General features: G+C 35.9%; 1 pseudogene; it reads right to left on the bottom strand.

Annotated features, from left to right (window-relative positions):
• Positions 1-845: 845 nt before the first annotated feature.
• Positions 846-18594, bottom strand: part of LOC131813597 (glutaredoxin-1-like) — a 95545-nt pseudogene continuing 77796 nt past the window's right edge.

Below are 18594 nucleotides of genomic sequence, written 5' to 3' on the forward strand. Positions count from 1 at the left end.
AAACAAGTTAATACTCATTCAAGATTATGTGGACAACCATCTTACATAACAGAGGTGCTACAGCCACTGTATTTGTACCTCTGATCCTGGTGGCATCCATTAAATGAAGACCAACCGTGCTTAAATTTTCATATGGTGTTTCTCAGATTGGGTCCTCAAAACTCTTCATGGAGTTGTTGAACATTTCCTATGAGATTTGTGAGTTGTCAAGGTTAAGAACTGGTTCAGAGCAGAAATTCTCAAGATGGGATGGGGTGGGATGGGGTGATGACTGGGGAGACGGATGTAGCTTAGAAAAGCACATTCAAAATACCTATTGTTTTTGTAATGCAAATTCTATAAAGTCAGACTCAATAAAATAGGCATCAGCAGAAAACCAGTTATAGATTCATCCTAGAAGGTGTGGGATAAACTTGGTTGAAAAACACTGGCTTAGAGGTAGAGGAGTCCTAGCATATAGAGAATAGTCAGTAAGAAGCATGTGTCAAAGAGAAAGAACATCCTTTGAGTCACTGAGTGAATCCTAAGCCATAATTTGTCACAGCTTTTTCAAACCCAAAGGGCCAGTTGAGAGGTACTCAAGATGTCCATCAACCTTCTCAGACCTGTGATTTGGGGCGAGTTGATCCACTTTTAAAATTCAGTCAAAAGAAGGAAAAGCTGTTTTTGCCAAAAAATGTGCCCTGCTTCTTTCGTGCTCTCTCTCTCTCTCTCTTTTTTGGTGAATGTATTTCAGAATTTTAAGGAAAAAGTTGTTAGCCCCAGAAACATCCACCAGGAAGTTTGGTCATTTGCAATGCCATCCAGCTCTCAAGGGGGATATCAGCCTGGGGGCTGCTCTGTAATTAGTGTAGAGCTCCAATTTGCTTTAGCTGCTTCAACAGTTCTCCACTCTGATGCATTTCGATCAGATTAGTGCATCCACCTATACAATCTTTAAAGACCCAAGGTACTATTCTGGCTCCTGTGAGCTGTTGCAAATAATCCTGAATCTTGATTGTGTCACTGATGGCTATGATATTGTCAAATTCCAAAAACCCTTGTTTGGAGGGCAATGGCTGAGGAGTTCGTAGATCCTTCTGCAGTAGAGGCAGGTGGGCTTGACGAACACAGCCACCTTCTCAGGTTGGATTTTGCTGTCCACAAATTCTTGAGCCCATGCTGACAGGCAGCTGCCTCCTGGGGAGGAGTCCTCAATTGTAGGTATTGCTTAGGGTATAAACCCTTGAATTTTAAATTTAACATAATTTAATTATATTTAAATTTAAATAGCCACATATGGTAATGGATACTGTATTGGACAATGAAACTCTAAGGCCAGAAATAAGTAGGGAGAAAATAGATCATAGATATTCCTATGAGGGGCCCTTTATTTTTCTTATTTTCTTTTTAATATGTGCTGATGTCAAAGTATGCAGGTAAAGTTCTTTATGCAGGCTTCTCTTCAGCCTAGATTCATGTCCAGGGACATGGTGTGACTGTGACCTGCTTTCTTCTTGGTGCTACTAACGATTGCATCAGGGAAGGGACCCACCATATCTAGTAATCCTGTATGTCTTAGATTATTCAGTTGTCACAACAGGTCTTAAATGACCTATAATAGCAGAAATCGAGTGCTTCTCGTCTATTCCCCTATTTGCTCTCATCCTCTCAAATGGGAAGTTAATGAGTTTCTAACAGGAGCTCTTCTTTGACTCACTTCCCATGTTAATTAACTACTGTCACAGTTTAGGTAGTAGAATCTTAGTTGTTGCTTTCTTATTTTGATTTAGAATTTCTAGCATTCCAATTCAGGAATCCATAGCTCCTGCTGCCTCAGTAACCATGTTGTATTGAATAAGCCAACCATCTGAATATCTGTCTTGCTGATGCTACATTCTTCTAGCTGTCTAGATCATTGTATTTTGTTTCATATGACCTTGACCCCTTCGCCATAACTGCTTGGATCATAGGTATCTGAATCTGACTCACAAATGCATAGACTGAGCAGCAATCTATGTGGTGGCATTAAAAAATAAGTTGAGCCAATTTATTTCTTTTCCAAGTCTGAGCTAAGAAAATCTAAGTAAATGATTCAGGGAGCCTTGCAGTAGTTGGTTAAGAATCCGTTAAGAAGAATCAGCACCATATCAGTTTTATTGTAGTCACTCACAGACTGATGAGGGACCAGAAACTAAGAGTAAGCAGAGGGAGCTAGCTGGTTGCTACAGAACCTAGTGTGGAAGTGAGAGCCTGCTGCCTCACTTCCACCAGGTGAAACAAGTGCAGTTAAAGTTGCCTCGGTTTCTGATGTCATTACAGTCCCAAAGTATAAAAATGTTAACAATAGCCATTTATTTAAATTTATATAATTTAGTATTTATTTTTAAACCACTTTATTGAGGTATGATTAGCACAAAAAACTGTACATAGTCAATGTATATATTATTTGTTTTCTGAGGATAACTTCTCGAGATTAGTTTCAGTTCTTTACAATTAAAAGAGTCTTGTCTGAAGGCTTGATAGAAGTTTTCACTAATTTTATATTTTGTTTGGTTCTGTTTGGGAGGAAATGGTGATTAGATACCTTTGCTCATGTCTCCCTTTTTCTTGAAAATTACCTGAGGGATGTGTGTTTGTGTGTGTAGTATGTATATGATAGAAGGGAGAACATTCAGGGTCACCTGGGTGGCTCAGGTGGTTAAGCATCTGCCTTTGGCTCAGTTCATGATCTCATGGACTTGGGATCAAGCCCTATATTGAGTTCCCCACTTAGCTGGGAGTCTGCTTCTCCCTCTCCACTTGCCCCTTCTTTTCCCTCTGCTCTTCCCTTTCCTCTTGCCCCTCCCCCCCCCACTTGTGTATTTTCTCTCTCTCTCTCTCAAAACAAATAAAATCTTAAAAAAAAAAAAAAGGAAGGGAGAATGTTTAGGCAGAGAAAACAGTATAAGGAGTGAAAGGCAAGAAAACAAGAAGTAGTACAGTATGGATTAAAGTATGGATTTTTGTTTTGTTTATGCTGATCTTAAGAGATGCAAATGAGAGGAATTTTCTCTCCTTATCCTGATCATTCATTCATTTATGAATCTATGTATCCATCCAGCAACTGTTTGTTCAGTAACTTAATATGTGCCAGGCCCTGTTACAGGCAATCAAGATATATCCATTTGACAGAAGAGACAAAAAGGCCTGCCATCCTAAGGCTTAGGGGAGATATCATCAGCAATGAGAAAAATAAGTAAATAAATCTTTCAGCATATTAAAGTGAAAAGTGCTATGGAAAAAAATACTAGATTAAGTAGTCTAGGGGAATTGAGATACCTATAGGGTGTAGAGAGAGATGAGAAATGAGACGGCATTTTTGTCCTCATCTCATGGAGAAAGTCAACTACTTCTGTAATGGTGTCCATTGGGCAGAAAAAAGGGTCTGAATAACATTTTGTTTCAGGACTGATAAAAGATGCTGTGAGGCGCCTGGAGGACATCCCCTTACCTAGGTTTTTCTTTGGGGCCTTATTTCTCTTGAGTGAGGCTGGAGTTCTGGATGGAAGAGGAGGAAATGGTCTTCCCAGAATAATGGGAGCTGTATGTGGGAAAGGTTTCCAGAGGATTTCCATTAGTGGCACAGACCTACCCATGTGCTTCAGAGTATTGCCACTCTGGCCAGTGGCTGTCATGAGTGTCTTACGAGCAAGATGCAGTTAAAGAAGAGGGGGGCATAGTTATGAAGGACATAACCTGAGCAGCATGAGATTAGTGTCTAGGGGAGGATGAGGGAGCAGTTGGAAGGCAACCTCATGAATGAACAGAGTCACAGTGAAAGTGGTGATCTCCATAAACTAAAGGCCATGACTTCTATTTTTATTTCCCGTATACCAGAGAAGACTCCAGTTTATTTTGCAAGACCAGGGAAGTTTGACAAACTCAAAGAAAGAAACAGTGAATATTTTATTATCCTCAGAACACGATATGTTTGATTGAAAAATTAAGTTATGTTTCTTGATCTGAGTGTGAAAATCTTAATTCCTGCCACATATGTTAAAGAGTTTTGTCTTTACTCAACAGTCAGTGAAGAGATAATGAAAATTTTTAAGGAGAGTGACACCACAAATTTGTATTTTAAATACAACTTTGTGTTGATGGATTTAAAGGGCATGGACAATAGTTAGAAGCCATCACACATTTGTCAGTGAGAGTTGATAGAGTCCCCATAGAGTAGAGCCAATAGGGAAACTGAGGAGAAAGTTTGTTTCTCGATTGAGAGCTCAAATTGACACTAGATCTGTGGCCCAAGTAACTGGGTAGATAGGTGTTGTATCATTGACACAAAAAAGACAGAAGGTTGGTTGAATTTATTATATTGTGGTGCCTGTGATATCTCAAGGAGATATTGAGAAGGTGCTGTCTAGGGTTAAGCTGGATACCTGAGTGTGATGTTCAGGAAAGTATTCTAAGCTAGAGTCATGATGTAGATTGGTCCAGTTGAGGGTGAAGGGAATTGAAGGCATTGGTAAGTATATTCAGCACGTCCCCAGGAAGAGGACAGGAAGGGACTTGGCAGGGATTATGTGTAGGATGTAGTCAGAGCTAAAGAGGCTGTATCAGAGAAAGTCTCTCAAATTCTTCATTAACCTAGTATCACCTTGATATCACAGAGATATATGCTCTTAATGTTTCAGATAATTTTTGTTTTGTTACTTTCAAGTAAATACCATGATGGTAAGTGAAAAATTCCTCCAGATACTTTTGGCAGAAAAAGAGCTCCATGAAATAATTCACACACACTGAAGTATTTGGTGGCTAAATCCATTTGTTAAATGCGGTCTAGTTTATACCCCATTGGAGATTCATGATAGCCATTAACACAAAAGTTTCAAGAAAACCTTCTGCATTAAGAAACCAGTTTAACCTGGTATTTCTCAGAATTCCCCTACCATAAAACTTTCCTTTTAAAGTTCAATAGCTATTAATATTCCTCTAGAATGATTATGAGAAAGAACAGATCTAGGAAAAGATGGAAACTAACTCCTGTTTATTATCTCACAGCTGAGGTAGGATCAGATATGAAATCATTGGTCCAAAAGAAAATCATTTCAGAATGCTTGTAGGGTCCATCTATACTGCCACTACAAAGATGACTGACTAAAAATTACTTCTTAAAATTTCTGGTATATTTTGTAGCTGCTACCATAGTACTATTTTCTTTACTCTCCTTCTCTTTCTCCTTTCCCTTCCCCCTCCTACTTCACTCCTTTGTCTCCTACTTTTTTCTCCCTTCTTTTTCCCTTCTTCTCTCTCTCCCTTCTGCTTTCCTCTCTATCTTAAGTAACTATAATCACAATGTACGTACTTTTCCCATACTAAAAATGCTAAAAATGCTTGTTATAGTATTATAAAAATTTTCATTAAAAGTTTCAGTGGTTGCCTAACATTTTATTTTGTGGATTTATTATAATTAATCATGCCTCTAAAGGACCCTTGTTTCAAATGCATTGTTAGATAATATGCTGTGATAAATATGCTTACATTGAGTTTTTCTGCAGTTTGAGATATTTTCTCAGTAATTAAAAAATTTTAATTTAAAGTGTATCTTTTCATAAGCATATTTGAACAGTTTATCTATTTCCACAATGTGATGGCAGCAGTAAAAATCTATCAGCATTTTTATTAGGAATGATTCTTCTAATGATTAAAAATACTGTACTAGGACTTGATAAGTAAAACAGTATTTGCATCACTCTCCATCAACTTCTCCCTTACAATGATTTCTCCATCATTCCTTTTTTAGTTTCTCCCATGCAGCCTACAAACCCATCTTCTTTACGTCCACTTAAATCTTATTTTCTTTTTATTCACACCTTTCCTCATCAAACCCCTTGAAAAAAAAAATCCAGACTCACTTTTCACCTTCCAGTCAACCATGCACATTCTGCAATCAAGCATCTGCTATCACAACATAAAACACTTCACACATTGGATTATATTTTATCTTCTGCTAGACTGTATGTGCCTTAGAGTCAGGAAGGTTGGTCTTGGTATCTATAGCATTGGCACCAAATGTATAGTGAAGAAAACAAATTCTTTCAACAAACATGGTATGATGTTCATGGAATGATGTTTATCCATTCTTCACTTAAGCATACATAAAATGAATTCATATTTCTTTGGCTTTTGGAGTAATAGAAATCCTATATAACTTTTTTTAGCAGTTATTCTATATTGTAATTCCTTTCCCTTAGCATTCACTGGGATGGTCTGTCTTTCTGTTTGTGTCTGTTTGTGTATCTACCTCCTTAATTGCCTGCCAGATATATCTATCATCTGATTATCCATTTTTCTATTTTTGTTAAATTCTGAATCTTTACTAAGTTTCTATAAGTTGACTTGATAATGCTCTGATGGTTGTCAATGCAAGATAATTTGTACCATAGATGCAGGTATGGCATATTTTCTTTGAGATGATGTTACTCATAACTGTAGGAATAGAGTTTGTGACTAGGATCACAGAGGCCACTGTGGTTCAGGGAGTCAGATGAACTATGGAAGCCACTCGTGTAAAGGGTTTGTGTCACATTATTCCATCTCTTAAAAGAAGATACTTGGAGTACCTGGGTGACTCAGTCGGTTAAGTGTCTGCCTTGGGTTCAGGTCATGATCCCAGAGTCCTGGGTTCAAGCCCCAGGTCATCAAGCTCCCTGTTGAGCAGAGAGTCTGCTTCTCATTTTCCCTCTGCCTCTCCTCTCCTGCTCCTTCTCTCTCTCTTGTTCACTTTCTCTTTCTCAAATAAATAAATAAAATTTTTAAAGAAAAGAAGATATTGCCAATTACATGACTCAGCTGTGTGATCAAAACACTGTACCTGCTGCCAATACCAAAGGAAATAAGGAAGAAGTCCCTTATTTGGAGCAATTTTTCTAATTGAAGTAGATAACACATATGTATCACTGGGAAAATGTACATGCACATATGTTTGCATTGTGTCCACTACTAAGGAATTACTAAAGTTATTATAGGATTTTGAATGAGTTTATCTGGAAAGACTGTGAGAGAGATCAATATTAAGTCATATTAAGAACTTTCATCTTAAGACAAAGAGAGGGTTGCTTTGAAGAGGAGGATAAAAGCTTGGGGTAGAGAAAGAGGTGTGTTTGAAAGGTAACAGTGAAAGTGAGAAAAATGGTAGACAATTGTGATGATGTCTATTCATACATGTAAGAAGCAGTTCTAAATCATTTCTCAGCTGAGCAAAAGGTACTGAATATGAGTAAACATCATAGGGCAGGAAGTTGTTGGTATTTAACAAAAGAGATTGTTGCCTTGGCATACAATTATGGATATAAGACTGAAAAGGCAAAGGAAGAAATATGAGTATATGACATGGTGTATAGCCTTGAAGAAGAGTAAAGATACAGATGAGATTACAAGCCTGTGATTGGTCATTATGCTTATGGAGACATTGGGCTAGTTCCTGACAAAACCCTGTGTCTGAATGGAAGATACCATTCTATACAACAGAAAGGGGGCGTGGCAGGAAGAGAGAGCAAGTCTCGGGAATCATAACTTTTAAAAGTAATATTGAACAAAATGTAGCTGAATTATTTAAGAGAAGGAATGGCAGGGGGAGAAAGCATCTTGCACAGTACTGCTTCCTAGGAGAGTTAGCAAAAGAGCCCCCAAATAAGTGGTTTTTCTAGAGGTTTGTGGGCAAAGGCAGATGGGGTTCCAGAGCAACCCCTCTCACGAATTCATCAAAGAGGATGAATTCATGAGAGGCAATTGAGAGGACATTTTGTGAGAAGGAATATGAGAGAATGTTTCTGCCATAAAAATGCCTTCTTTCAACCTTAAGAGTGAGGAAAACATTAAATTACATCAACTGTGGAGTTTAAATTTTTTTTGTTATAATAAAGTTAAAGAAAATAACTTGTGAATGCCAGTAATGAGAGAATATTTATAAAACCTTCTTTCTCTTATTTTCCTTAATCAAATTATTACTCAGCAATGTGGTGCCTAAGAGTCTTTATTGGTTTTACTTTGTTTTTAGAGATTGCTTTTGTAAATCGTAGGGGAGTAGTGCTGTCTGTCGTTAGTACAGTTGCTACCTCCTTAAGGCTTTTCTGAAATTAGAAGATAATGGTAGTTGGTGTGTTAATCCTGTGCAAAGGCGATATGTGGAAAGGGAAACACTTGAGTCTGAAGATTTAATTGATCATCAATCAGGTTTGCCTTTTTAAAAATGTTAAATAATCACCAGTTTGTGAGCAATAAAGCCAGTATCTAAGAATCAACGAGAGCATATCACAATGGGTTAAAAAATATGTTCATATACTTGTTTTTGCTACCCAAGATAAAATCAAGTTTGAGAAATAAATAATACTTTGGGGGTTAGTAAGTGTTCAGAAGTACCTAATTTTAACCCAATTTTTAAAAATAAATTTTGTTAAAAAATAATATAGAAATTAAATGCACACGAACACTAAGAATAAAGCTTGATGAATTAGTACAAAGGGAATACATCTGTGTAAGCATCCCCTAGAACGAGAATTAGGATAGAAACAGTACCCAGATATTCTCCTTGTTACTTTCCTCATACTCCTTCTCAAAAGCAACAGCTGTCCTGAAATCTAACATCATAAATTAGTACTGCCTGCTTTTAAAAATATATTTAAATCCATCGTACAGTGTGTATTCTTTTGTGTGCCTTCTTTTGCTCATCATTATGTTCATGTGATTCATCCATATTGTTGAATATAGTGGTAGTTCATGGCTGTGAATTCTTTTCATATTTGAAAGAAAAATGACCCATGTTATTAAAAATTGGGAAAATAAATGTAAAAGACTGCTCCTTATTAATATTCAAATATGGGTATAATAGTGATTTTGAGAAGCCTAAACCTCAAAACCGATTGCTTCAGAGTTCACTGCTGAAACTATGTGAGAACAGGTAGCCTATTAGGCAGATGATCCCAAGAAACATCAACAGGGGAGTGTGGAGAAGAGATGAAGAACAGAAGAACTAAAGAGGGTCAGTAAAGAGATTGCTGCTGCTTTTGACAACTGAGGCACAATTCCACTGGACACATCTGGGAGATGATGTAGAAATCACCAATAATGATCCCAGCCAAGGGACAAAGAAGCTGGGATAGTTATTCACACCTTTCACTTTAGTTGGAGACTGCTCTCCATGGTATAAACTCTGTGGTAATTCCAGTCCACTGTGCACATAGGCAGAATATGTTCTCACAGTTGAAGAGAGCTGTCAGAGAGTTGCAGGTAGTTTGCCAGCAGAACTTGCAACTAGAAAGCCAGGTGGTGAGAAAGTGTAAGTAGAACAGCATCTGCTACAAATATGATCTCAACCAAAAGACTAAAGTAAAACACAATAATGAATTACTGTTTGGCAAGTAGCTGTGGTCAGAGTCACTACGAAGAAACATTAAGTGTTTGAATAATCATCTTTATATCTTGAGGAACACACTATTTCTAATGAACACATATGTATTTCCTTGGGGTTCCAGGTTGGGTCTTTGTCTTGAATGCTTGGCGAGGTATTGGTTGTGGGCACCTAGGAATAGGGGCTGTATGATCATAGCCATGGTTCTCTATTGCAAATTATTGATTTACTTTGATAATTAGCCATTTGTAATTGACCTCTAAAGAGCACTGGATTAAAAATCAATTGGGGAGGTTACATAAAGAAATTGAATTGTGAAGTCCAAAATAGTCCACCAATTTGAATTTTTTAAACTTGGTCTTTGATAAAGAATTAGATTAAAATTGACCTTTGATTTTCTATGACAGACTATTGCTGTGTTTGCATGAGTTTCAAATTTAGAAGTAACAACTCACTTCTGTTATTTGGAGAGCTTGGAAACCTTTTTAGTTTGCAAAAGAAAGGTATATTATGATGTATAAAATTATTTATGAATTTTCATTTCCTCCTTACTGTCTGGAAAGCTCTTGAAAACGATACCCATGAACTTTGCATATTCATGATTGTGTAGAAATGGTATTATTCAGAATTCGGTTTAAAACTATTGCTCTTAGTTTACATATTTTTCCAGCTCCCACTTCACTCATCAAAACTACCCGGAGATGAATATAGTTCTAAGAAGCTAGGTAACTTTGTCAGCTCATTTTAAAAAATCTTTGTTTTGAGTAGCCTACTGTATTTTCAATACTGTTGAATGGAAATTCCCTTTCATGAAGTTCTTACTCATTCTCCTCCATCTTGACACAAGGGCAGGTCAGAGCACTTCTGCTCATTTTTTCCTGGAAAACAGGCAGAGACATACAATACTCTCACCACTCCTTTCTCATTAAATTATCTGTTTTTAGGCTGATCCTTAAATTGTTCATAAGAACATGGTGCCAGATCCCTTTTTCCTGCTTTTTTTTGTTCAAACTTAAATTTGTTGATGATGTTTTGGTGGTGTATTATCCAGAACTGAGACCAATATCCAAGGTGTGCTTCTTCCTTGAAGTATTATAGAACTCTTTATTCTCATATTTTTAGGAGCTGTTTCTCTTAATAAGGAGTAGGATGAATCAGGAAATCTTTGTTTTGACACAAACTGAAATAGAGTTTGAAAGTTTCTATATGTATCAGGAACCATGAGAGGTTTTAAGGGGGAAATTGTACAACTAGTTTCAAGTTTTATATAAGTAACTTTGGTAGCAGTAAAGTATAGGTATTATAAGGGAATATAACAATTTATGATTGAATTCACTCTATTTTCACATCATCTATAGATTTGATTAATAAGCAATCAATGTCTATATCTAAGACACAGTGATACACTCACTGGGCAGGAAAGTGAGGAAAATACAGTCCCACAGTATCAAACAAGTTCCTCCTTCCAAATTACTTACACTTTCTTCAGTATGATCATTCAGCCACTTACATCTCCATCCAGTGCAGTTTTATCTTGGACACCAGGTGCTAATAAAAATAATGATGATTGAACCATTTTTATCACTTATGGGATACAGACACTGCTCTAAGTGCTTTAAATATTAACTTACTTAAATTTTCTTCCTAACTCTATGAGGTAGTGTAATTTTCATTATCGTTTATAAATGAGGATACTTGGGCCCATAATTTAAGTAGTATGTACAGCATCCCACAGCTGGTAAGTGGCAGAGCTACATTCCAAGTCAGAGTTTTGGCTTAAGTACATTCCCTGAACCTGTTCACTACACTACCTCAAAGGAGTCAAGACAATGTAGAATGAATATCACCTAATATGACCATACAGAAAAAAACCTCATTTCATGGGTTCTTGAAAGAGATGTTTATACTACTCCAAGAAAACTCAATCTGTGGGAATAAGGACTGGAAGACAGGAATAGTAAGACTGTGTGTTTCTTGCCACTTTTGAGAGTAAATATCTTTCAGTTGAGAAATGGGTTCATTACATAGGTAAAGGAAGTCCCCTTCTGCCAAAAATAAGTTATAAGTGGTGTTTAATTTCATTTTTTTTTTTTTTTTTGGAAAATCATCCAGTTTTTCTTGCAGAGTATATTATTAATAGTTAAGCTACTTTTTAAAGTTCCAGTTTACACTGAATTGAATATAATCACTAGTTCATAATTAGAGGGGGTTTTTATTTTATTTTAAAGATTTTATTTGTTGATTTGACAGAGAGAGACAGCAAGAGAGGGAACACAACCAGGGAGAGTGGAAGAGAGAGAAGCAGGCTTCCCACTGAGCAGGGAGCCCAATGTAGGCCTCAATCCCAGGATTCTGGGATCATGACATGAGCCAAAGGCAGACGCTTAATGGCTGAGCCACCCAGGTGCCCCAAGAGTGTTTTAAATCTAAAAAAAAAAAAAAATCCATGTTCTCTTGAGGTTCAATTTTAGTACTTGCCCCCAAACTTTTCCATTTATAGTCAATTCTTGTTCTTCATGGTAGTTATGTTGTATAAAGTTAGTACAAACACTGTATTAGTGAATATTGGCCCACTGGTCCTAAGAAATACAGAATTGGGTTCCTGTGAGCTTCTCGGTACAGTATTTTTGTCAACCAATCAATATGTAACCTTGTTTAGGTGTGTTTCTGTTTAAAGATACCTTCTTAAATATGTACTGTTGATGCATTAACACCAAACTCACAACAGCACTAAACTCATGCCTGAATGAAGCTTATCTAACATATGTATTTTCTTTATAAGACACACCCAGCATAGCCTTCTTGCATTAAGGACTTAAGCACTATGCTTGAAAAACATTTTAAACAGAACAGTCGGCAGTATAAACATAAAAATGCAAAAATCTAGCACTAACTAAACCAAAAAAAAAGGATACTTATGTACAGTATCAGGGCTGAAACAAGGCAAAAGTTAAATTGCGACTTTTGATCAATTGGGAATGTGCATGCTGGGTGACTCAAATTTCTTACTACCTTCACATGTCCACAAATGACAATGAAAACATTATCGGTATTGATTTTGGAGTAATAAGTAAATTTTAGCAAGTCGGCAAATTAAAAAATACAGAATCTGAATAATGGGGATCAACTTCCCTTTGTATTTTATTAAAACACAGTTAAGGCATCATGACTGAAAGGATTCAGAAATCTCTAGTATTTTTTTCTCAAGGAAATTATTTCTCCAAGTATCACAGTGTTTTTAGATCATCTTTTAAAAAGGAGAGTCAGAATTATTATTCGAAATGGTTAAGACTTTTTTTTTTTTTTTTTAATTTTTTATTTTTTATAACATATATTTTTTATAAACATATATTTTTATCCCCAGGTCTGTGAATCACCAGGTTTACACACTTCACAGCACTCACCAAATCACATACCCTCCCCAATGTCCATAATCCCACCCCCTTCTCCCCAACCCCCTCCCCCCGGCAACCCTCAGTTTGTTTTGTGAGATTAAGAGTCACTTATGGTTTGTCTCCCTCCCAATCCCATCTTGTTTCATTTATTCTTCTACCCACTTAAGCCTCCATGTTGCATCACCACTTCCTCATATCAGGGAGATCATACTTCTCTTGCTGAGAAGTATTAATGAGATTAACTGGGTTTAAAGTCTACATTTTTTTCTTTCCTTATCTCTTGGGATCACTGGGGATTACAGGTATTATCATTAGATAAAGCTTTATGAAATAGTTTTAAATATCTTCATATAACAAGCTATTAAAAAAGCTAAATTTGTCAGACTCCTGGAGATCAAAGGCAGAGATGAAAAGTAGGTAGGGAAAAAAAGACATGTTACTCTATAAAGTGGCAATAATAAACTTGATGACCAGCTCTGCAGCACAGAATATGAAAACCACAGGACAATGGACTGTCATCTTCAAGAGCTGAAAGGACAGAACTGCCATCCTGGAATCATATCAATTGTGGAAATACCCTTCAAAATTGAAAGCTAAATAAAGACTGTTTAAGATGAGGAGAATGTTAGACAATTTGACAGGAGCACACCTGCAGTACAAAAATATTAACAAGTTCAGGCTGGAGAAAAGTGATCCTTGGCAGAAATTGTAGGAAGGAATAAAGTAATAAAACAATAAAATACAGTGGAAAGGTACATGCGTGGGTAAAGATAAGACAATATTGACTTTTCAAAATAAAAACAATAATGTCTTGTAGGGTTTATAATATATATTAGAAGTAAGATATATGAAAGCAATAAAGAAAAGGGGCAAAGTATGTAAGCAAAGTTAAATGCTTGTGAGTTCCTTACTTGAGAAGTAGTAGAAGCACTTAGTTACGGTGAAATGTAGTAAATGAAGGATGGGCATTGTAAGCTCTAGAGTAACCACAAAATAATCCAAGATTGTATAACTTCGAGAAGAAAAAGAGAATAATAAAAGCTACTTGATTCATCAAAAAGAATGTAAGAAAGGAAGAATAAAGGAACAAAGACTAAATGGAAAAAGTAGTAAACAGGAAGTTCTTAGGCATAAGCATAACTACTTTAATTACATTAAATGTAAATAAAATAAGCAATTCAATAAGTTAAGATTATCAACCTAAATAAAAAAATAAACCTCAAAATCCAAATGTATGCTCTTTGTAAGAAACACTAAAAATATTGTATATTTTTATGTATAAAAATATTATATATTACAGACATAAAAATTGGATTCAAAGTATAGGATGGAAAAGACAGATAATTTTCTTTTATTTTTTTTTTTAATTTTTAAAAAATATTTTGTGTATTTTTGCGAGAGAGAGAGAGAGAGAACAAGCATGAGCAGGGGGAGAGGGGCTCAGCAGGGAGCCCAATGTGGAACTCAGTTTTGGGACCCTAGGATCATCAACTGAGCCAAAGGCAGATGCTTAACCAACTGAGCCATCCAGGCACCCAGGAAAAAAAATAATTTAGCACTAACACCAAAAAGCTAATGTACCTACATTAATATAAGATAGGATATATTTTGAGATAAGAAAAGGATTTCATAATCTTTAATTTCCTTTCCATCAGAACATACAAAAGTCCTAAATTTGTATGTACCTAGTAGCAAAATTCAAAATATAAAAAGCCAAAGTTGACAAAGTTAGAAGGTTTAATTAACATCTTTATAATCAGAAGTGGGGTTTTACCATACCATTTCAGTTATGGACGAAAGAAGAAGACAGAAAAATCATTAAAAATACAGAAGATTTTCATATTACAACTAAGAAACTTGACCAAACTGAAAAATATACAATGTAAGTATAACTTGAAATATAACTAATTCAGAATGCACATTATTTTCAATGGCAAATGGAACATTGTCAAAAATAGACACTATGCTGGACCATAACTTAAGACAGTGACTTTCAAAGGGCTGAAATATACAGAGCATATTCTCTGACTGTAATGTAATGAAACTAGAAATTAATAATGTAAGCATTATCAGAAAATCTCCGAGAGCTTTAGAATGTGATTATTAGTAAATGAAGAAATCACAATGGAAATTAGAAATTAATGCATGATCTTGGAAATAGATCATGAAAGTACAACATATCAAAACTCCCTCAGTGGGAGTTGTAAAGGTTGGGACACTAGATATTTGGTCTAAACTCTTCTCTCCCCAAGGAGAAGATGGGAGTTGTGAGTTCCCTCCTGATTATATGTTGCTGCCAGGGGTAAGGTTTATGGAGAGTGTGTCTGAGCTTTTTCTGCCTGTTTAAATGTGGGTTTTTCCTCATTTGCCAGACATATGAGAGTTACTTAGTTTCTGGATTTCTTTCAGAGGGAATGACTCTGAGTGAACCTATAGATTTGGTGGGTCCTTGGGAGGAGTACTGTTCAGGGTCCTCATAGGTTGCCTGTTATCTTAGACTGGAACTCCTGCGGTGACATGGTCATCCTTGTTTTGTTCCTGTTTCAAATAAAACATTCAATATTTCACTATAAATATGACATTTGGCGGGTAGTGCCTTAACAATTTTTTTTTTTTTAGAGGATTCTTTTCTTTTCTTTTTTTTTTTAATTTGATAGACAGGGATCACAAGCAGGCAGAGAGGCAGGCAGAGAGAGGAAGGGAGGCAGGCTCCTCGATGAGCAGAGAGCCCGATGCGGGGCTCCATCCCAGGACCCTGGGATCATGACCTGATCAGAAGGCAGAGGCTTTAACCCACTGAGCCACCCACGCAGCCCTGCCTTAACAAATTTTAAGAGATCGTTTATATTATTAGTTTTCTAGGTTTGTTTAAAAATCATGAATATATGTTTCCTCTTGTCAAATGCTTCCTTACAATTATGAGAATTATTGTATGGGATTCTACATTCTGTTAAAATGTTGAAATGTACTGATTGATTTTTAATGTTAATGCAACATTGCATTACCAGAATATGACTTGGTTAGTATGGTTAATCAATATTATATCTCGCTGCGTTGAATTTGCTAGCATTAAGAATATTGTGTCTATGTTTATGAGAGACATTGGTCTGTAATTTTATTTGTTTCTTTGTTTGTTTGTTATATCTTTTTCAGGGTTTTGGTATTAGGGTTACACTGGTCTAAGAAAACAGGTTAAGCAATCTTTCCTTCTCCTCTTGAAAACGTTTTCATAATATCAATGCTATATCTTTCTTAAATATTAGATTTCATCAGTGAAGTCATGTAGGCCTTGATCTTTCTTTATGGAAAGCTTTTTGTTTTAAAAAAACACAATTTTTAGGGACGCCTGGGTGGCTCAGTTGGTTAAGCAGCTGCCTTCGGCTCAGGTCATGATCCCGGCGTCCTGGGATCGAGTCCCACATCGGGCTCCTTGCTCAGTAGGGAGCCTGTTTCTCCCTCTGCCTCTGCCTGCCATTCTGTCTGCCTGTGCTCACTCTCTCCCCCTCTCTCTCTCTGATAAATAAATAAAATCTTAAAAAAAATATATAAAAAAACCACAATTTTTAAAATCAATAGGGGGTATTCAAATTTTGTCTCATTTTTTGTCAATTTACTTAATTTGCATTTTTCAAAATATCTGCTGGATTTGTTAGCACAAAATTATTCATAAGACCCTCACATTTTGTTAAGTTTTACTTATTTATTTGAGAGAGAGAAAGAGAGAGAGAACATGCAGTTTTGGGGGAGGAGCAGAAGTAGTGGGAGAATCCTAAGCAAACTCTGCATTGAGCAAGGAACCCAAAATGATTCTCTATTTCATAAACCTGAGATCATGACCTGAACCAAATCAAGGGTCAGACGCTCAACTGACCATGCCACCCAGGTGCCCCAGATTCTCATATTTTTTTTAATAATTGTAGAATCTACAATGATAGTTTCTTTTTTCATTCATAATGTTGGTGATTTGTGTTCCTTTTTTTGTGATCGGTGTAACTAAGGCTTTTAAAAAATATTTTGTCACTATCATTTGTCTATTCATTTTATTGATTTCTGCTCTTCTCTTGAACAGAAATATTTTTCTATATTTTTATTTTGGGTTTTCTTTGTTATTTTTCCATCTTCTTCAGATAGAGTTTTAGGTCATGGATTTTTTTTTTTTTGACCTTCTTATTTTCTAATTTAAATATTTAAAGCTATATGTTTTCTTTGAGATACATATATTCTGATATGTTATATTTTCATTATCATTCTGTAAAAATTTTTTATGATTTCTATTGTGATTTCTTTAACACATGGATTATTTAGACGTGTACTGTGTAATTTCTGACTTGTGTTTTTCTCTTTATTTTCTTCCTATTAATTTTTTAAATTCAAATATAATGAACATACTGTGTTATATTAGCATCAGGTATACAATATACTACAACAGTTTTATTCATTTCTCAGTGCGTTTTAGAGAAATGTACTCTTAGTCCCCATTATCTATTTCACCCATCCCCTCACCCATCTTTCCTCTGGAAAACATGTTTGTTCTCTCATTTAAGAGTTCTTTTTAAATTTCTCCCTTTCTCCCTCCCTTGCTTCCTTCCTTCCTTCTTTCTTGTTTCTTAAATTCCACATATGAGTGAAATCATATGGTATTTATCTTTCCCTGCCTGACTTATTTCACTTACCATTTTGCCCTCTAGGTCCATCTATATTGTTGAAAATGGCAAGATTTCATTCTTTTTTATGGCAGAGTATTATTCCATTTTGTGTGTGTGTGTGTGTGTGTGTGTGTGTGTGTACGTATATATGTATATATAATGTATATATGTATATGCACACATACACATCTTCTTTATCCGTTGATCCACTGATGGACACTTGGATTGCTTCCTTAGCTTGGCTATTTCAAATAATACTTCAATAAACATAGGAGTACATATATCCTTTCTAATGAGTATTTCAGTTTCTTTGGGTAAATACCCAGTAGAGAGATTAGTGGAGTATATGGTAATTCTATTTTTAATATTTTGAGGATCTTACATATTGTTTTCCACAGTGGCTGCACTAATCTATATTCCCAGCAACAGTGCATGAGGATTCCTTTTTCTCTACATCCTCATCAAAACTCATTATTTCTTGTGTTTTACTTTTAGTCATACTGGCAGGTATAAAATGATATCTCATCATGATTTTGTTTTTTTAAGTGAACTCATAACCTCAAGATCAAGCCAGGCATCCCTCTTTGTGATTTTACTTTACATTTTCCTGATGATTAGTGATGTGAAACATCTTCTCATGTGTCTGTTGGTCATGTGTATGTCTTCTTTGGAAAAATGTCTATTCAGGTTCTCCTATTTTTTTTTCTTTAAAAAAATTTTTATTTATTTATGTGACAGACAGAGATCACAAGTAGGTGGAAAGGCGGGCAGAGAGAGAGAGGAGGAAATAGCCTCCTTGCTGAGCAGAGAGCCTGATGCGGGGCTCAATCCCAGGACCCTGGATCATGACCTGAGCCGAAGGCAGAGGCTTAGCCTACTGAGCCACCCAGGCACCCTCATGTTCTCCTACTTTTAATCAGATTGTGGGTTTTTTATTTTGTTTTGGTGTTGAGTTATGTAAGTTCTTTACATATTTAGGATATTAACCCCTAATGAGATATATCATTCACAAATATCTTGTTCCATTTGGTAGGTTGCCTTTTTGTTTTGTTGATGTTTTCCTTCACTCTGTAAAAGCTTTTTATTTTTATATAATCCCAGTAGTTTAATTTTGCTTTCAATTCCTTTGCCTGAAGAGACATAACCAGAAAAATGATTTTATGGCTGATGTCAAAGAGAT

This window comes from Mustela lutreola, chromosome 13, assembly GCF_030435805.1.
Source record: "Mustela lutreola isolate mMusLut2 chromosome 13, mMusLut2.pri, whole genome shotgun sequence".
NCBI classification, from domain to species: Eukaryota; Metazoa; Chordata; class Mammalia; order Carnivora; family Mustelidae; genus Mustela; species Mustela lutreola.